The following is a 21,768-nucleotide window of genomic DNA, read 5'->3' on the forward strand; positions in this document are numbered from 1 at the left end:
ATTTACGTCATCGACAAAAATGCCGTCTTCAACAAAATAAAATACTTTTGTACCAAATGAAAGGCCTGTATAAGCTAAGGAATCATTGTCTATTTTCCTTGTCATTTACAGAATATTACAAAAGTTAAAACAGTTAACGTTTCAAGGTAATTATTGACGTCATCGATCACTTGACTTGAAAGATTTCTTTAGGCCCATCTTGAAAAACCAATCAGTTACCGACATACAGTCATATTCTGAAGTCAGATTGGGTAAAAGTCTAGTTTGTCACATCTCCCTGTCCATAACTGCAAGTTTAATACTTCCTTGTTTGTGAGTTTAATTGTCAAATACAAAATTGATTTATGTGTTTAGAATTATCTGCCGCCAATGTGCAAAAATTAATTTAAGCTATTTGCATTGAACAAAGGACAGAGGATGTGTACTCATTTGGAGATGGATTGTTTGCTGTGTGAGTTCACTTTTAGAATTTTTTGGACAAATATCTCGAAAATGTCCGGAACGATTTTACTAAAAATTTCCTCACTGCGGCATTTGTTTGCAGTCCATACGATTGACAAGGCTTAATGCCGCACAATTCTCATTAACAATATTTATTTTGGGAGATCTCACCTAATTAATCGTTGAGAATTCAAAAACGGTCCTGCTTTCCAGATAATTACAAAAATTTTCGAGTTTACGTCCGTATTTTCTAATTTTATGAATGGCGCACCAGCCCTCTTCTTTCACAGCAGTTGTTTAACTATCTTCTCCTATGTGCATCGCAAGTCTATGACTTAACCGTTAGATTATTAACTCGAGTTAGAGGCACATGTGGTTAGCAATATTCTCTCTTTTACTTTGTTTGCCTAAGTTAGATATGCGTCCTTTTTTCTACTTTTCTTCTATCTTAAAGAAAGTTGCGTCACAAAGCGATCTTGCCGGAAATTTTCTTGCTGGAATTCACACCTTTCCGGTTGAATAACTTAGTTGCCGATTTCGTTAACATTTTTTACCATTTTTTTAAAAATATTAAGAGTTATATTTTTGGTTTTTATTTCCTAGTTCCCACTAGTGCCTCCAAGTGGGTTCAAGTGCGTTTTACTTTAATCGAATTCAAGAAAAGGGATAAGGGACTTGAACATTTTCACTCGCTGTATGAAGACAACTTAAAATAAGCCTGGAAACTTTGAGAAAAGGTTGACGATTTTGTTAATCCTTCTACTAATCCGCGCGTTTAGTTTTTTGGCCTTTAAGTGCGCTCATTTCCTCCAAGTTAAACGACAGGAGCATTTTAACTTGCCATTTAACGTGCAAATTTTGTCCTCGGTGTTATGTATCTGAGGGTTGCTTTAAGTTCTAAAGGTTTTTGGGTGTTTTTTGCAAGAGACCCAATTGAATGTGATTTCTATGTGTTGTGTTATGTTGAGTGGCACAAGCCCAACAAAATCACACTTTGCGTAATTGACTATCTAGAATATCACCCAAGGCATATTTTGTTTTTGGTGCTTGTCACTCCGCCGTGAGTGGATTTTCTTTCGATTCCCACATATTTCCTCACCCCATAACTGAAGTGTCTCGGTTTTCACTCTAGCAGCTAACCAGTTTACTTACATGGTATAAAAAACGTGGATTTCCCATGAGTTTTCTTTTAGTGTAAAAATTTGAATTTTCCACGAGTGTCAAAACTGGGAATTTATGAATTTTCATGTGTGAAAACTATGATTTTATGGAACTAAAACTCATCCACTCGAGTTTGTTTAGTCTCAGCCATTCAAAAAAAAATGAAGGATTCTCTTAACCAGCCACTATCCTCCTAAAACCAGCCCTACTGTATCAACTGAGTTAAGATTTTCATTCACCCCTCCTCAAACCAGCCGTACTATATCAACACAGTTGATAGTTAGATTGATGTTATCAGCATAGATAGTTTCTCAGAGAATTGAAAAAGAATTGCTCAAAGCCTTATGTTAAAAGCAATGGTCCAAGACTAGATCTGTTGATCTGTGGCAGAATATCAAGCAAGCATCTGGGAGTACGGCGTGACGATATGCACATCATTCGGGCTTCTTGGCAAGCACTTGCTTATACCCAAGTCTTCGTTTGTATTTTGCAAGATTCTGCAAGACTTGTTTTTTCAATTGCTGATTGGGTAGTAGTTGTGGGCAGGGGTGTCGTACTTAAACGTTAGGCAGATGGCTGTACTGTAGGGAATTTCTAGAAGCCACACCCAAGATCACACCCATAGCCACACCCTATATACTTTTGCCACACCCTATATACTATACACATTTGTGTTAAGAGTTCTCTGTTGGGTATATGGAATCATTCAAGCTATCCACGGACACAAAAAGATTGATAGAAAATTGCTTATTAACGGAGAATCACAATAATAAAGGATTAATCAACATTTGCAAGAAAAAAATCGCTCAACCAAATATATATTGGCTTGTTAAATCTCTTTTAAATTAAATACCCCTGATATCTCTCTTAATTTTAACAGGGTGGTTGAGCCCCTCCCTCCGACCCCCACTCCTCCAAGGCACCTCTGGTAGTGGGGATTTGATTTAGATAGCTGTAGCCCAGTAACAAGACTGAAGTAATTTTTCTGTAACAGTGCATTCTCGTCTATTCGAACCTCGGTTACCCAACCTCGTTCATCCGAACACCCTTTTAAGGGGGTGATATTTGATATCGAAACATATCTTCAGTTGACAGAACACAATTTAAGCCCGTTTCTAATTTAATTCAAGCCCCAAAATAAAACCAGAATGTTACATTCCTATCTCCTTTAGTGAAACTATCTGTGAGATCAATAGACCAATTCGACTTACGGCCTCGTTTTGGAAATTTCTCCAAATTTAATTATACGACTTTTTTAAGCTCAGATTTGGTTTTATCACAATATATTTAGGCTGGATACAATTTTTCAAGATTTGGGCTGGATCCGAATCTGAGGTTAAAAATTTTGTAAAAAAGAATTGGAAGATTTTTTCAAAACGAGGCCGTAAGTCGAATTGCTCTATGGAAGTCTGTGACAATTTTCTATAAACATAATTCCACCCCAATCTCCAGTGAGAAAAAAAACTGCGAAATGCGAAAAAGTTCGCGCGAAATACGTCTTAGGCATGCGCAGTAATCTTTTGCTGGGATTTCTCGCGAAGAATTTCTCTGCGAAAAAAAGTTAAAATGAGTTTAACTTTTTCGCTTTTCGCTTGCGAAATCCTTCAACAGCCAATCATATTCCGTTTTCTTTTGTCACGCTTCCAAACTTTACATTCCAATGTCGTGAGGTCAACAAAAGCATTCAAAGGAATTTGTCGCGTGAAGTATTTCGCAGCGAAATTTCGCAAGACTTTTTCTCACTGGAGATTGGCCATGGTGTTACTGAAAACTAAAATGATATTGGCTCTTTCCCATGTCTTTTGTGTGATTTCTCCTGAACGCAGTCTTATCCCCAATCACCCAAACTTACGACCTATCCGAACAGCTATTTTCACATTTCATTCCAAGCTGTTCAGATAAATGAGGATGCACGGTACTATCAATTTCAATAATTTTGCGTTAAAAGATAAATCAATTAGATTTAATTTCCATCGAGTTTGTAAGGGCCTGGCTAAACTAAACAGAAATTGTTATTTGATTTCTAAAAATATGCCTTAACGCAACAATTTCAGCTAGTTGAGTCAACGTGTTGCATTACTTCCGTTGCTCTACAGGGGCGCCTGCACACGATTAAGGCAGGAAGGGCAGTGTTGGTGCTGAGGGCAAAAAGTAGAATTTTTTTATTACCATAATCGAGTACTTGTGAGGGCGGGTGGTACAAAATAACATATTTGAATGCATTCTAAATTTGCCTCACTGATGTTTCGGCTTGTTCAAACATGTTTGTGTGACTTCGTCGTGGCACACAAATCTAAATTTAGCCACATTATCAGCCGACAATACAACTGCAATACGACAATATAACAATTGTTGTGCATTTGACCGATTAAAAGTTATTTTGTCTCTTCTATCTTGGTCAAGAAAAAACACGGATAAAACTTCAGATGCTCCCGAGACATTTGAAATTGATCTAGGTGTGGCAAACCGAGACAAAGTGCCAATTCAATACCTCAGTGGATTGCTGAAATCTTGAAATTTCACGAGAATATGCTTTAAACTAAGCGGATGCAACGGATGGCTCACTTCTAAACCAAAATATGTAGCGATTATGTTCCAATTGTATAGGGTTATAGATCCTTCTGAACTTGATACTTAGAATTCAATCATGCTGCACTACAAGAAGCAGATAATGTTTCTTTAGGTTTTTGAAGAGACAAGAGCAATGGGCACGCCGTTGTTTAACAACAAAGAATAGGATATTGGTAGCACAAGGGAGGGGTAAATGCACAAAGTATTCTATGACAACGCTTGACAAGGGAAGTCGCAAGCCTATAGCACATATAGGACAAAAACAGTGTTCAGAGGTTTTGCAAAAGGCAACGTCAAAAGGTAGAAGTTACTTTCAATTTAGACGTTAAAAGGCTTGCATTCCGTACTTTACTTAAGCTTAACTAATTCTCATAGCATTCAGAACCATACAAAGTGCCTTAACCAACGGAGGCACGACATTTTGGCACAATGAAAATCTTGTCTAAGGAAAGGTTATATGCAGGTTGGAAATCTGATAAGTCGTTTTCGTAGGTAAATATATTTGCCCTTTTATATTTCTGCTTTCAAATTCGCAAATACGTTTGAGCTTTACATTAGCAATGGTGAAAGAATTAACCCATTAATGCCAGCTTGGTGCAGCGGGTAATCAAATTATTTTTCTAGCAAATCAAACATGTTGTCTTTCGCTCTGTGCTCGCTGATTAGGATTTAAGAAAAGAGAAGATTTCAAAATGAGTTTGATCTTCCATTTAAGGACAAGGAACTCTTTGAGTTTGATCTTCCATTTAAGATCTTCATAACAGGAACAAACGCACATGGGTGGTAAATGAGAAACCTCTTCGCTTTTAAATTTGATCATTTATTACTCTGCAAAAACACTCTAAAGAAGCGCATGGCAGAGCTAACATGTTTTCGTCACAACCAATAAATGTTCACTATCCAATTTGTGCAAAGGTTTTCGGAATGGTGGCTCCACGTTTCCATGTTGTTGCAACGTTCTGGTCGTGCCTTCGTCTCGTAGAGTTCTTTTCCCTCCACACTTTCTTCTGGTCAAAGTTCCTTTCGGTGTGCCTACCCCGCCAAAGGTCATATAATCAAACTTTCTTAACTCCCTTACTACATGCGAAGTATTTAATGGATTCTAGTTTTATCTCGTATTTTGGTCAGAAAGTTTGAAAACCTGTAGGAATGAAAAAAAATTTGCTTCTTATTCGTCTTTATTGCGTGCTGATCATATCTCATAAAAGGTTTTTATGCCACGCCACGGTCAAGGGTTCCTCGGTTTTTACTGGATCAAGATCGGCCTACAGCAAGAACAGGGTCAAATGAAGGCTATCATGTTTAAACTGAATCTTTGAAAATGTTTCATATTAAAATATTACAGCTTATGAACACTTCTTTTCATAGTCTTAAATGTTTAAAATGGTAGCAATTGCCAATGAAAAGTGGAATTTTTGCCTCAAAACTATAGACTGTGTTCCAGAACTCTAAATTTCAAGTTAGAGGCCTGGAGCACAGGCTAAGAAACTGAGGTTTTGAAGCAAGCTCAGATTCCCAAAAGTACTTTTAAAAAGCCTGCAGTGAAATATTATTTAATGCGGGAAGACTTTCCTATCAAAATGCTCTGGCCCAATGGTACATTCCAAGCAAATAAACTGTTTTGAGGTTCCCTGCCGCTAGTTAAGAACCAAAACACTTTTGTTGGTGTCAGTGGTGGGATAGAATTGTTAGGAATTTCTTCGTAAATGTAAAGAGCTTTAATTCGCTGTAACGCTACAAGATGCTTTGATTGGTGTGACGAAACACGATTTGTTTCTTTATAGCTGACGTGGTAGTTGAGAGAATAAGCGAAGTTTTCTGTTGATGTTTTCTTTGGTGTTTGACTAAACATCTGATTTTGTTTTCGGTGGAGGCTGTGAAGTCAGAAAATAGGAGAGAGAGAGAGAGAGAGAGAGAGAGAGAGAGAGAGAGAGAGAGAGAGAGAGAGAGAGAGAGAGAGAGAGAGAGAGAGAGAGAGAGAGAGAGAGAGAGAGAGAGAGAGAGAGAGAGAGAGAGAGAGAGAGAGAGAGAGAGAGAGAGAGAGAGAGAGAGAGAGAGAGAGAGAGAGAGAGAGAGAGAGAGAGAGAGAGAGAGAGAGAGAGAGAGAGAGAGAGAGAAGAGAGAGAGAGAGAGAGAGAGAGAGAGAGAGAGAGAGAGAGAGAGAGAGAGAGAGAGAGAGAGAGAGAGAGAGAGAGAGAGAGAGAGAGAGAGAGAGAGAGAGAGAGAGAGAGAGAGAGAGAAAGAGAGAGGGAGAGAGCCCTTTAGTGATGACGTCAGAAAGATCAAATTTTAGAATATTTGCTTTTGGAAGGGCATCATGAAATATTATTCGATATATAAAATCACTTAAATGTGCTAGAAATTGCTTTAGATATTATCAAACAAGAGCTGACGCTTTCCCCATCAAACCTCTGTAATTTGGTCTCAATCCATAACGTTATGAACCAGTAATCTGTTAGAAAACGTCAAATTTTTCAATTTACCATGTCTCACCCAATTTTGAACAGACCAAATTGATTCTGTACATCAAGACGTGTTTAATTGTGTTCTCTAAAGCTATGTGTTCAAAGCTAAAAAATTATAAAACTGCATTATTAACGACATGGATTCACAACCAAGAATTCGATTTGTATGAGATAACAATAGAAATGGTAAAAGTTTGATCAATCTTCCGGGGCCCTTTCGAAATATCGCAGTTAAATAATAATGAAATGGCAGTAAATTATAGTAAAATAACACAAGCTATCGAACACGTAAAAAGACCACAATAGCTATCCAGCTATGTGTCCCCGCTGGGCATTTGTTCCGCTTAAAAAGTATGAAATTAGATTTAAGTTTGGTATATAACAACTAGATGGCAAGTCAACTTTATGGCAAGGTTAGTCAATGTAAGAAAAATACTAGGTAAAATTTCATGTCAACTGCCAATGTCTGCCTCTGGGCCTTCAAAACGCTGGGCATCTTTAGTTTATTGATTTTACGGACCATTTGGAAAAGTTGAAATGCCAGTTGCATCACGTGTCGTACCTGTGCATTCTCATAATTATGTGGTCAGGTATTGATTTCATATGTGTGGGCCGCGGGATAGGCTATCCGCCTGCAATGTGTATAATGTAAATACGAAGATACGATTCAGGAACAAATAGTGCAGTCGTTGAAATGATGAACCAGGAACAAATTAGTAAAAAAGCAAAACGTACATCATTTTACGTAGAATTATTTCCTCTATAAAATATCCAAAATCGCCTAAAATCCAATTTGGGGAAAATTTATCTTGAACTTTTAAAAACATGAGCTTTTTGACCATATGCACAATACCATCTGCCGATTGCCATATGCACAATATCATTTGTGGCGTGGGCCCTGAGTATAGGTTGAACAGTAGCAAATAATCAAGTCTGGTTGCTAACCCACCAAAATATTTGAAAACCCTTGATTATTAATGAGAGTACTAATTTTTCAACAATTTCATAGATAGATCAATTCTGTCTTTTAAGGACCTCTGGTATTTGGAATTATTTGCCCAGCATGAAACGTGAAAAGCAGTTGTCATTATATATGACTATATATTGCATCTGCTGGTACAAGATCAATGCTGCCGTGAAGACGAGGTTATACATTTTTTTGCAGTCCACGAATGCCGCATCCTTCCAAAATCTATATTGTCCTGGTATCGTTGTGACACAGTTTTCTAGCGTCGCTGCTAGGCGGTACGGGCCCTTGAGCTAAAGTCATAATGACTCTCCAATTTGCAGCGAAGGTCCAACACCCTTGCTCTATAATTGAAGGCTAGCTTTATATGTTGCTTTGTAGCGTGGTGTGTTAATATGTTACAAAGTCTTGACGACAGTTTTTATCAGCTAAAACGTTACCAATTGGAATTCTTTTAGCCCTCTCTGTTGAATAATTCTTTAAATCAAGTCTTATGTGCCTTTTACAAAGCTTTATGATGTTTTAGGCACCTTTTTCATAACGTGTACTGCCTTTCATAACATTTTTAAAAACTAGCTTGCATATCACTGAGTTTTAATCCACCAAATTGCTAAGCGATTCTGCCAGGGGCGGATCGAGAGCAAATTTGAAGGAGGGGAAGTTGGTAATGGGGACGCTGAAAAATTTGCAGAAGTTGTTGATGAGTGTACGCCATAATAAACAATTTCAAACTCTATATTCTGATAGAGGGCTCTTTTTTCACTTTGTATCGAAGTTTTCACAAAAATTGTTGTATACTTTTAGGTAATCCTTGAAGTAAATTAACCTATAAGTCTCAGAGTATAACACTTTTCCAACTGATTCTCATTCTTCAAAAGGGGCGCACAATTTCTAAAAAAGGGGGTCAGACTTGCTTCAACTTGGTGAGGGAGGGGCCACTACCCTTAGTTGCCCCTTACATCCGCCACTGGATTCTGCCATATTTTATCCAGAGAGTACCAGTTTCCAGAAAGTGAGCCATTCATTTGTACCAGTTATCAGGAGATAATGACCTGTGTTGATATCGAAATCACAAAAGGACATTACATATTTGGCTGACATGTCCCCAATACCCAAAATAGCCCCTCCCCCAAGTAAATTGCTAAGGCATCGAATAACTTTATGCATCCTAAAAAAATAATAAATGTCCCACGCTTGAGGTGCGTTAACGAATTCAAAAACTGCCTGTCGGTTATAAAATTCCCGCACATTTTTTTAGAGAAATCAGAAAAACTGACTACTTCCTTTATTAGCCCTCTCGATTATTTTTCAGGCCTTGAATACGAGAAGTTTTCCTCACGTAAATCTACAATTTTAAAAAAACGGATTTCGTGCTTTTCTGAACAGATTCCTCAGTTGCGCGACAAGTACTTGATTATCGAATGTGGCCTCGTATATCATATAAACCTCAATAAAAATTTTTCCCACTGTCGATTTTGGGCGATTTTGAGTATGTTATAGAGGAAAACATTCTGCACTGGATGGTGGAAAATTCGCATTTCTACCATTTTTTCCCGGTTGACCTAGAATTGAACGCTCCACGACCTCACTAAAAGCAAAATAGCAACGAGAATCCAATGTGATAAGATAAATTTTCAAAATAAGTTAAATTAAACGAATATTATATTTTGGCTCCGGCAAAAAGGGTTTAATCAGAGTAAAAATCTACTTGATGGTTAGTATCTATTTGATTGTTAGCCAGCCTTCTGACAAAGAGCGGGGAGGCTGGCTAACAATCAAATCTTCATACTCTCTTCATACTTACTGTGCTGGTAATTATTCTTCACTTCCCACATTTATCAACTCAAAGGTGGTTTTAATAGCGTTTTTGTTGAACAATAATTATCTTTTGTTATATTGATTCGTATCTACATCCGCTTCCTGTTCCGCAAAAGCGGTTATACATCATGTGACTGTAATGAGTTTAGTGTGTCTCGCTTGCTGAAGTTGTGTTCGCTGTTATTATTGAGTTTTGTTATGTTGTCAGATATACACTCGTGATTTCTTTACGCTATTTCTGCGAAACTCGACATAACTTTAAATTAACAGGTTATGGGCCCAGACACTTTTCATAAGTTTTTTCGTCTGTACATGGCTTAGATATTTGCTCCGTACATAAATAAATCAGAGGAAGTCTGTTGGAATATTTCGCTGTAATCATGGCAGCCGAAGACACTGGTTTTAAAGTTGAAAAACTGAATGGAGAGAACTATCATAGCTGGAAGTTCCAGATGAAAATGTACCTTATCGGAAAAGATTTATGGGAATTAGTTACGGGAGAAGAAACCCTGAATGCCGCAGCAAATCCTGAACAGCAAAGGAGATTTCGAAAGAGGGAAAATGTGGCCCTCGCGACAGTGTGCCTGTCTGTTGAAACAAGTTTACAAATTTATGTTCGATCTGCTAAGAATGCTAAAGAAGCTTGGGACAATCTTGAACAACATTTTGAACGAAAATCGCTATCACAAAAAATATTCTACCGCAGGAAGCTATATTCTGCACGAATGGGAAAAGGAGCGAAAATGATCGACCATATAAATTATATTAAAACACTTGCCGAGCATTTGGAAGCAGTGGATGACGAAATAGCTGAAAAAGATTTGGTTATCATTTTAATAAGCAGTCTACCTGAGGAATACAATTATTTGATCACTGCTCTAGAAACAATTGCTGAAGAGAAATTGAGTTGGAACTATGTTCGTGACAGATTAATTCACGAATATGATAAAATGCAGGGCGGAAGTGAAGGGACAGTGAGTACTCCAAAAGCTGAGGCGTGCCAAGATGCATTATTTACAAAGAAATTAACAGAACACAAGAAAATAAATAATTGCAAGAAATTTCAATGCCATTATTGCAAAAGGCCAGGACACTTTGCCAGGGATTGCTTTAAAAAGAAAGCTGATGCAAAAAATAACCCCAAGAACGTAACAGCAAGTATGGCAGAAACAAAACAAGAAAATGGCAAGGTAAATGAAGAAACAGCAACTGAGATTGCGTTAGCTGTGGGTAATACTCCATCAGATAAAGATGACTGGTGGATAGACTCGGGGGCATCACAGCACATGACCCCTGTTAAAAAGGGGATGTATGGATATACACCATTCAAGAAACCAATAGAAGTGAAGCTTGCTGATGATACTGTAATTTTTGCTTATGGAAAAGGGGAATTGCAGCTTGTTTTGTATGATGGCAAAGACAAGGTGAATGCAACCCTGAAAGATGTACTTTACGTACCAAAAATACAGAAAAAGTTGCTATCTTTGCCTTCTATCACTGACAAAGATGCAGAAGTGCAGTTTAAAGGTCAACATTGCAAGATAATCATCAATGGCAATGTATACAGTATTGGCCACAAGCATGGAAAACTGTATAAATTGAATGTAGATCCCGAGCAATCATGCTGTTTTGGATCAACTGTTGCAAATGATGACAATGCACTTTGGCATTATCGCTATGGACACCTTGGTTATGACAACCTGAAGCTGCTGCACAACAAATCTATGGTAGATGGGCTGAGCTGGAAACCAAATGAGCAAACTGATAGAAAATGTGAAGGCTGTGCCTATGGGAAACAAAGTCGCCAACCATTTTCAAAGAACTTTTCACAGAAGAATACTCAGCCTTTAGAACTCATACACAGTGATGTGTGTGGTCCCATGAATGTCACTTCAGTGGGAGGTTCAAGGTATTTTGTCACCTTCATAGATGACTGTACTCACTACACTACTGTGTACATGCTAAAGAAGAAGAGTGAAGTACTGGATAAATTTAAAGAATTTGTTGAGTCATCTGAAAGACTGATTGGAAAACAAGTAAAGAAGCTTAGATCAGATAATGGAGGCGAATACATTTCAGAAGAATTTGCTGAATATTGCAAAAGTCGTGGAATACTGCACGAAGTCACGGTTCCCTACACACCACAGCAGAATGGCGTTGCTGAACGCATGAACCGAACAATCATAGAAACTGTAAGGTCAATGCTACATCATGGTAATCTTCCATTGAGTTTTTGGGCAGAGGCTGTGTCTACAGCAAATTACATCAGAAACAGAAGCCCAACATCATGTTTGAAAGAGAAAACACCACATGAGTGCTGGTATGATGAGAAACCTGATGTAAGCCATTTCAAAGTATTTGGCTGTAATGCTTTTGTCCATGTGCCAGACCAAAAAAGAAGCAAACTGGACAAAAAGTCTATGCATTGTATCTTTGTTGGTTACCCTTTTGGCTGTAAAGGATACAAGTTGTACAATCCTGAAACAAAGCAGATGATAAGAAGTCGTGATGTCATATTTCTGGAGAATTCCTTCGAACACAAACTGTTTGACAATGAAAAGGGATTAACAGAACTGTTAACTACTGACAAGAAAGATTTATCGTCTGATGCTTTGCATTTCAAGGCCGTACAAGATGCCAACAAGAGTAAAGATAATGAAGAACTTGCAGAGAATCAAGAAGAAGAAAATGCTGTACCAGAAGAACTGCATCAAAGACCTCAAAGAAACAGAGTTGCTCCTGAAAGATTAGGAAGTATAACGGGTGAATGGTGGCAACATGAAGATTTGGACTGTGCAAATATTGCAGTGCAGGACAGTGAAGAGCCTAAAAGTCTACAAGAAGCATTGAACAGTAAATTCGCAACACAGTGGAAGGACGCCATTGACAGTGAATATGAATCATTAACCAAGAACAACACTTGGGAGCTAGTTGATTTACGACCTGACAAGAATGCTGTTGGCTGCAAATGGATTTTTAAGATCAAGAGGATTGCAGATATCCTTACTAAAGCGCTGCCTAAAGAAAAGTTTGAAAAATTGCGAAACTTGATGGGTCTTAGATTAAAGGACTAAGAGAAGATACTCATCAAGGGGGACTGTTGAACAATAATTATCTTTTGTTATATTGATTCGTATCTACATCCGCTTCCTGTTCCGCAAAAGCGGTTATACATCATGTGACTGTAATGAGTTTAGTGTGTCTCGCTTGCTGAAGTTGTGTTCGCTGTTATTATTGAGTTTTGTTATGTTGTCAGATATACACTCGTGATTTCTTTACGCTATTTCTGCGAAACTCGACATAACTTTAAATTAACAGTTTTAACAAATTGAAACAAGACAGCTGGGATCTTTTTAATTGAAAACGGGTTATTGCAGCTTCTTGCAGCAACAAGTTTTTTTCTTCCCTGCTATTGCTACCAGCAACTGGAGCTTCGACTTCATCATTATTTTACAATGCATTAATACCAAAGCTATAAAAACCAATGCGAATGTTACATAAATCTTTTTTGTTTGCTTGATGTTCTTGTTAGCCTGAAATTTGAGAGTAAACAAAAGTCAGAAAGTGGAAGTCACAAGTTAAAAGGCCAGAAAAGGAAGGTCACAAAATAATTTTTCCACCAAAACTTTCAGCTTGTAAAGTAGGGAAACTAAAGCTGTGATAATCACTTACATGCACTGTGGAAAAAAGAGTTTTACATTGATGACCTGGTTTTCCACGAACTTCTGTAGCAGCAAATCTGTCTTTGTTGACAAAAAGAAAAACGGCATGAAATGGAAGAGGTGTGTCAATGAAATGAAAGCAAACATCAATGACGTTAAAAAAGCAGATGTTCCACTTCTCACGATAGCATGTCACTTTTATTTGTTTTGGATTTCAAAATTGCTCTTTCAAACGCTGCTGCAAAAACAACTTTGCCTATAATTCGTGCTAAGAATATTGCATGTGAAGTATGGATTTCACATAAGTACTGCCTTTACTGCAATTTTATCGGCTCCCATAAGAACCGATAACGCATTTTCTGAGAACACTTTTTTGCAATTTCCTTGACCTAAAAGCTTTGAGCAAAGAAGTTTTCGTCTGTTAGCCCTTTCTCTATAGAGGAAGAATTAAAAGACACAATTGCTTCGATGCAGTCGGAGATTCTTGTTTGATTAAATTCACCTACTTTACATAAACAGATACATTTGCATGTGGTTAGTAACATTGATATTCCGCTTTGAAAGAAGAAAGAAGATTTTCTTTAGCAGCTTCCCCCTGGTTTGGAGTGTCAGTCAACCCCCGGCCTATGTTAGCAGACACAATAATTAAAAGACCTCCAATGATTTCGCATTTGCTGGCTCTTCTTTTCTGCAAGCACCATCATCTTGATTGTCGGCCTAGTTGTGGTTGGTATGTACAATTTTGCTATCATAAACTGGCTGTAATCTTGTTACTTTTGCAACCTGTCTAAGCCTTGAATCATTCTAAAATCTAGAAGGCAAGCTTTAACGCAGCTCTTAGCTTTATCTTTCTATTTTTTCACCCATAGACAGCGTTCTATCCGTATTCTATCGTGGGTGAAAATATTTCTACATGTCATCTGCATCGGTTATATAATAGATCATATATTGGCTAACTTCAGTCCCTGTCGTGCATTTGAGAATGGGCCACAATTGATGAGGAGTTTTCACTCCCTAACGCATCCACAGCTAAATAGAGCAAATGACCAAAATCGTAGCAGCAAATCGGTGACAAATTTTGTTGGCGCAACAATTCTTTGGCAGCGCTCCATTGACTTATTTGTAGAGTTACGTTAAAGCAATTGAAATAATAAACTAGATAAGACATTTAAAAATACGGTGAAAGATGCTCAATTACTCAAAACACGAAGCAAAGGTGTCATTTAACTTCAAATTTAAATGTGAGCGGGATGGGAGAAGAATTTAAGGAAATTTTAATGGTTTGGATAAGGTCTTATATCTTTATGCCATTACTTATTCATAATTTTGCGAGGAATCTTACTTTAGGACAATTTGCTAATCTACGATAAACATTTTCTCGAATGGGGTGTAAGGCACCAGAGGTTTCAAGTAGTAACTGTTAATCTAACACTTGCAGCCAATGAAGGTGACAAGGCATAGTGATTCATGTTTCATTGAAGACTAAATTTTCTCCATCCATCAACAAAGCGTATAGCTTGACGCAAGGAAAGCGTTTTCTTAATTATATGGTAAAGAGCTAGTGGAACAAGGGGTTGCCCGAAGTGACTGGAAGCGCACAAGCACTTATCATATAGTCAGTATTCACCTTTATTCCGTTTCGATCATCAGTTGTCATTTAAAGCTCTGGTTAAACTTTCGATATCTTGTAAGTATTAGTTGTGATAAAAGTACAGACACCCACCAGTGGCGGATTCAGCGTTCCTCGCCGCTCTCACCTGAAAATGGTATTTTCTTGAAAAATAAATTGTGAAAGGAAGAAAGTGATTGCAATTTGTTTGCCATCATCGGCAATGATATGCTTCCAGCCTGCCACTACTTTTTTTGAGCAAAAAGCGAAATCATAGAAGGCTGTAAACGTTTACGCATTGCGGAGGAAACCTGTTTTAACAGCATCGTCGAGATTGAATTATCTTTTTGAAACTATTGTTCCGTCTTTTGAATATATTAACCAGTTGTTATAACGACCAATTACAGTGCAAGATTTTGCATCCGAACCAATTAAATGGTGGGAACATAACCAACTGATGCCTCTTGTTGTTTTTGGTGAGATTCTCCTGAGTTGCAGTGACGTAGTCAGTATGTTGAGAGTTATATAACATAAAAAGTGATATCATGTATCAAATTATAATTGTTCTGGTGTGAAACTCGAGGTTGCTCACCACCGCCTCACTGAGTCATTCAATTCAATTTGGGAAATTTATGTAGACGAGACCAGCGAGGAGAACGGTGAATCAAACATGTGATAATAACAAGTGACAATATAAAAACTTCTGGTTGCAATGAAGTCATAAACTGTTTTGATTTTAGTTTATAGAGAAGAACTTTTTCCTCTGCTGCAATCTGTATCCTTGTTCTGTCTTCCAATTTGTCTACTTTACTTCCTATTCATCATAATCTGGATTGTAAAAATTCTAAGTTCGTTTGTCTGTGACAAGATCAAAGACTAATAGAAAACTTCCATTTTCCCGATCTTTTTTAAGTACGCGTCTTCTTTTTAGAAGCACGCCTGACCAGGTAGGCTAGAATTTTCTTAACATTTTGTTGATTGGAGGCACAAATATTCTCAAGTGTTTCTTTAGAACGGTCTCTTGTTTTTTGCGTACCAGATGAAGAATATTTGTTGCCGTAACTTCCACATTAAATTTCTGTGCCTCTTAAACTCCCAGCATACAAGAAGACGTACTATTTTAACAGAGTACATTTTCCCTCTCACCCCTCTTTCTTTCTGAGCCTAGCAATGTTTCTTTTACATTTCTTAGCTTTTAGGTTATTTGAGCCTCGTGTTTCTTATTTCCCTGTTTCTTAAAAAAGAGATTTATAATCAATTTTTATCTCATTTTTTATCATGCTTTTATATTTATGAAAAACTGTCCTTCTGCTATCCACTTTATCTCGCGGTTAATTATAGGTTTGATTCAAGAAAATAGCTGTAATCTATTCCTTTCTTTTGTTAGTATGTTTGTGTTTATCTTTTTATGCAGAAAATAACCATACTACTTGCCTATAAAATTGACTTTTCTAGATATTTAAAAGGGCATGGGGGTAAAATACCTTCCAGGGATCATGCCTCAGAACCCCTTCTCCTGTTAAGAGAAAATAACTTTTCTTGGATCTACCTCTATCTTACGTTAAAGGCATAATTATGGTTCTAGCAACTGTCAACTAACATATCATTATTATGGTTCTAGTAACTCGAATAGATAGAAGAATTTTACAAGCATAGATGCAAGAAAATCAATGTTGTTTCTCAAAAGCACAATCCTGGTTTCAAAATATTGTTGAAGAAAGATTCCATGTATCCCTGCTACGGTATTTGAAACGCCCTGAAGCTAATGACTGTCTGCACATCTTGCTGAATAATTATGAAAAACTGGCTGATTGATAGGGAGGATAATGCTACAGGATCCTGGGATCCCTCACCACTCTAGCTTAGGGCCTTTACTATTTATGCTTTATTAAGTGAGCACTATCGCTAAGTATCTAGCAAGGTTCTGAAAGAGTAGCCAGATTTAAGCCCGAGCTTGAGGCGTAACAACTTTATGGATTCTCAAAAATAAATACAAAAGCAAGTTCATGAATAAAAGGCTTAAGTCACACTCTTTACATGGCTGCAAATGTGTCTGACGCCCTTTTTAGGCCTCAAAGCTATTAGAATATCATGAATAGTTGATGACCTCAAATGGATATCTCAAGCGAAGTTACGTTTGATCCAGAATAGGTCATGCAATTCAAACTTTCGATGATGGCATAAAATAGTCGAAAGATCTGAGATTCTTCCTCGCATGTTACTCTCGATCCACACCTGGATATAATTTTTCTGCTTACTTTTGGTCATTATCCAAAACATCAAAACGCTTCCAACTATTATTGAACTTAGCAAAAACATGCAAAGAAAATTCGGAACCCAAAACTTTTCTTTCGCCATTTCTTCTATTTCTTGTTTTCATTCATGGTATGTTTGAACAAATATGTAAGTTGCGCAAACTACACTCTTTCCCAGCTTTTGGAGTTGCACCCCCTTGATTTTTTCCTTGATTTTCTGATTTTTCTCCTTTAATTAACCCTTTCTCCTTTTCTCCTTTAATTGCAAAATCAGAAATCAAAATCACCAGGTGTAGGCCATTGATATGCAGATAATCGCTTGCGGTTTGACAGATGGACAACATTTTTTGCATCACTTTACAGGCTCAGCTTCACTCCACTATATTCTGGAAGGTGTGACAATTTTCTAAAAATAAATCAAAATGTTGAGGGCCTCTCCAGCCAAAATTTGCGTTCATTTGAATTGATTTAAAAATAGTTTTCCTGCACGCAGTAATATGATTATCCTCTTTTCATTAAGTTAACAAGCTGCCCCATTCCTAGAAAAAGCGAACAAAGCAAGGGCATTCTTGCCGGGGGTAGGGGGCGTGACCCCCTCTGTTTTCGAAACTTGAGGGATTTTCGGAAGAGTCACTGTTTTATCGAAAAATTCTCAAATTGAGCTGTAGGTCAAAATGAGAGGCGAAACGAATGCGTGAATTTCACTCCCGTTAAAAAAAAGTTGAGCACAATAGGGGACAGGCTGCCTTTAAGAATTTCTGCAGTTATGTTGCATAATGTAAATCATTTGAAAACGAGAACAAGGAGATCGATCAATACCTTCGCTTTCCGTCAGTTAGTAGTGGATTTAAGGGCGGTAACTAGCCTCAAAGTAAACTTGTTTATTCCGAAAATGGATCATGTTTTGCTAGAAAATCACGCTTTGGCAGACAAAAAAGGCTATCCATAAAAGTGTATTCTTTAATTCCTGCCTTCATTCAAACGGTGTTCAATTTCTTGCGGTCAAAAATTGTTGAATCTTCATGCCAGAATCAAACCAAAAAGAACTATGGAACATAACTGTGATAGAATATTTGTCTGTTGTCTGCCTAGGATCTTTTTCTGCCGCAAACCATAATGGTCAGTTTCATGAAGCCCTGAATAATCAATCTAACCTTTTGCAATTATGACGCACTATTGAATTTTAGATGCATTTTTGAAATACTGTCTAACTATAAAGCCATACTCCTATTGAAAATTAAACCAAAATCAGTAAATTTTCTGCCCCCCCCCCAAAAAATTCGACTTCAGTAGTTAGTAGTTAGGGTTTGAAATTGTTGTAGATACACAACGTACTCTTGTCACCAATTTTTCAAAAATTTTCAGCGCCCTCACTTCTAACTATATGATATGATATGAACAAATATTTATACACGAAAATAAACCCTTCAGCATTTAATAATACATGTATACATTCTTATAAAACAAACAAATAAGAATAATTTCAAAGGCAATGTAGTATCTGAATATGCTAGTATTGCCGTTCTTCCAGGGGGTCGTGTTTTGAAGCTAATGTTTTTGAGCAGCCAGTAGGTGTGCTTTTAATTGCTTTTTGAAGCAACCGAGAGTTGAGGCCTCTCGTATATCAACAGGCTTATCATTCCATATTTTTAGAGCCGAATATTTAAAGCCCTTTTTGCATGTCCTGTATTTAGTCTTTGGATCTGAAGATCATGGCAATTTTTTGTCAAATTGCTTGAGTGCATTGATCTTAGCTCAAATTTATCTCAAAGGCTTTCGGGGCTTAGCTTCTTCATAATCTTAGAGGTCATCATAACTGACTGATCAAAAGAAACAAGATTATTGACGTTCAGCCAATTACAGCACTTTCGATTCTCGATTAGGCTCTATTTTGTAATCATTGGAGAGTTTTTTTGTTGTAGATGACTTACGATAGCGTAATATACACTACATAGCTTCGACTGAGGAAGAATATTTTTCAGTTTCTTCAAGCCCCCCCCCCCCCCAAATCTTGTTCTCGACATGCATTTCCCATTTCAGACTTTCATCAACCATTACTCCAAATGATTTGGTTTTTGAAACTCATTTGATTTCAGAGTCATTCAACTTTAACCCATTCGGCATATTTACAGCTTTCGTTTTCCGAGGGTGGCATATAACAAAATACTCTGTCTTTGAGGGGTTAGGACTTATTTACTCTCATCCATTGAAAAAGGTTAAGTAACTCCTCTTGCGCATCCGCTACTAGTTTCTCGATGTCATTCGATGCTATTGTCACATTAGTATCATCAGCATAGATATTTGTCACATTAGTATCATCAGCATAGATATTTGCCTTGGAAAATTTTAGGCTTTGTTCAAAATCATTTAGATACATTATGAATAGAAGGGGGCCTAAGGAAGATCCTTGGGGTATGTCGCATTGAACTTCTCTCGCCTTAGATATTTTACCGTAGAGGGAACAGTATTGCTGTCTTTTATCAAGGTAAGATTTGCACCAGTTTCCAGGGATCCTTTTGATGCCGTATGCTTTCAGTTTTTCAATCACGATTGTGTGATTGACCGTATCGAATTCTTTCCTAAAATCCAGAAAAATCGTCAGATTCAAATTTTTGCAGTCGATATTTTCATACCAAGAATCGGTGCTCCAATCAAGGATGTCAGAGTGGAGTATAGTTTTTGAAATGCAGATTGGTTTCTTGTGATCACCTCAAAGAGCTGGTCGTGAACTATTCTCTCCAAGATCCTCGAGAAAACTGAAATGACTGATAGAAGCCAATAATTATTAACATCTTTCTTAGCACCTGACTTGAAAATTGGAGTAACTCTGGCAATTTTCCAAATATCTGGGAAGACTCCATCCATGAGCGATGAATTAAAAATCATTGTCAGAGGTTTTAATACCAGATCCCCTTCATCTTTATTGATAGGTGCTGCCCCCTTCAAATTTGCTCTAGATGAAGAAACAGAGACAAGATAAAAAGTGCCTAAAAATCTTTCCAACTGAGGCAAATGTTATGTGTTTTTCCGCCCCCCTCCCCTTCTCTACACTTAATGAAATGTTTTCATTTGATTAAAATAAATCAAAGAAATGTGTCAAAAAAATATTCTTTCTGGCCCCTCTAGAATTCATTTGTCACAACGCCCCTGGGGCAAAGACAATTTGGTGAACTGCTAAGTCAAAATTTTTGTTTTGGGAAGGCCTTGAATTGCATGCCTCCTTGAAAGCAACTTTTGAAAGTAACTCCAGGGCCTTGAAGTAACTTCTGAAAACAGTCTAAACTAAACTATAATTTTTAAGGTCGAAAACGAGTCAAATGAATACCGCGATTCTCAGCCTGTCAGTTTGATAATTTTGATCAAGATGAGTGGTACTGTTTGTTGTTTATGAAGATGGGACGAACACTGTAAAATGCTTGTTGACTTGACCTAGGCCCTGCAGATTTTGGTATCGTTTATTTTGGCTTGCACTGATAGGAAGTTTTCCTTCCTCATCTTCGGTATTGGTGAAAGCTTTTGGTAAAAATTAAGATTAAGTGAAAGCTTTATATCCACATTCTGAAAAGCCTAAACATAAAATCGAATGCGACAGAACTGCATTTCGTATTATTTATCTTGCAAAGAGTGAAGTATGAATTCGTGGCTTCACAAATAAGGAATACCTTTTCTGGATTTCCAGTTAAATGCAGACGCTTGTAACTGACAAATTCATGATAGAAATCTAGCCTGTGCCCTAGTCCTCGAATGATGACACATTCAGGCTAGTAGTTCAAGCTCATTAGCTAATGAAAGGGGACTGCAAGTTGTATGTGTCGGGGGTTCTGGTGAGGCACTAAATCCTACACCAAATTTTCATCCTTGCTAATTATGGTTTCTTTGCAAAACTTTTGATAGAAAAGGAGCATCTTTCATTTATGCATGTTTTTTAAGAGTAAAAGTGTCATTTTAACTTTTCACTCATAATCACTACAGAAATTGGTTATCACTGCACCTTCTCTCAGCTAACCTGTATCCAAGAAAAATTGCCACTAAACCTTAGTTTAAAGAGTCATGCTTATTGCTTTGTTGCAGGAGGCTAAATAGTTCGAGTGACCCGCCATTTTTTCGTTTATATGAAATCATTTTACAAATTCACATTTCGAAGTTTCCTTTGCTTGGCAAGGCTGTCAATTTCGCCGAAACGTATTCCTGTTAAGTCTAGATCAACCGTTTCCTGCTCTTTGATGAAAAAACCTTTCTAGGAAGAACGCTGGGCACGGCTTTTTCTCTAATCTCTTGTTATAACAAAGTTTCCTCTTCCTCAATGACAATCCATGAGCAATTCGAAACCTTTTCTTCAACAGTGCTAGTTGATGACATGGCCTGAAGATGACGTGTCAATAATGTTATCCATGGGTGCTGCCCCATTGTACAGTGCAGTAATGGAAGTCCATCCAATAATGGATAATCTCCATCAGTCTCAGGGCTCAGCAAAGCTTATTGATTCCTTTCAGATTTCATACTTTGAAACTTCATTCTTTAAGACTTCAAAACTACAAAAAACTTCGACAAGGCAAAGAAACTTGCCAGGATATCAATTGCATCGCCTGTCGCATCTGAGTGTATAATTTTTTTCAATGTGATTGCATATTAAATAAAGTATATTGTTAACTTTTGACTCTGCTTGTATTACATCTGCATGAAAGTAGTCTTTTGTTTTTATTGTTACGCTGACTGAAAACATAGTAACACTTGGTCCCTAAACGCTTAAGGCCTTAAGCTTTAAGGGCCTGAGCAGCTAAGGGCGCGAACCTTAAGTAAGACTTCAGACAATGCACTT

General features: G+C 37.4%; 1 protein-coding gene across 2 annotated transcripts in view; it reads left to right on the forward strand.

Annotated features, from left to right (window-relative positions):
- Positions 1-3,817: 3,817 nt before the first annotated feature.
- Positions 3,818-21,768, forward strand: part of LOC135689419 (uncharacterized) — a 28,773-nt gene continuing 10,822 nt past the window's right edge. Inside the window, exon 1 of one of the 2 annotated variants that reach the window (XM_065206638.2) lies at positions 3,818-4,473. The gene's annotated coding sequence lies outside the window, so the exon portion shown is untranslated. Of the gene's footprint in view, positions 4,474-13,686; positions 13,816-21,768 lie in introns of those variants that run through there. The other variant, XM_065206637.2, reaches the window with a different exon arrangement.

Source organism: Rhopilema esculentum, chromosome 5 (assembly GCF_057945365.1).
Source record: "Rhopilema esculentum isolate cy_ngs chromosome 5, ASM5794536v1, whole genome shotgun sequence".
NCBI lineage: Eukaryota > Metazoa > Cnidaria > Scyphozoa > Rhizostomeae > Rhizostomatidae > Rhopilema > Rhopilema esculentum.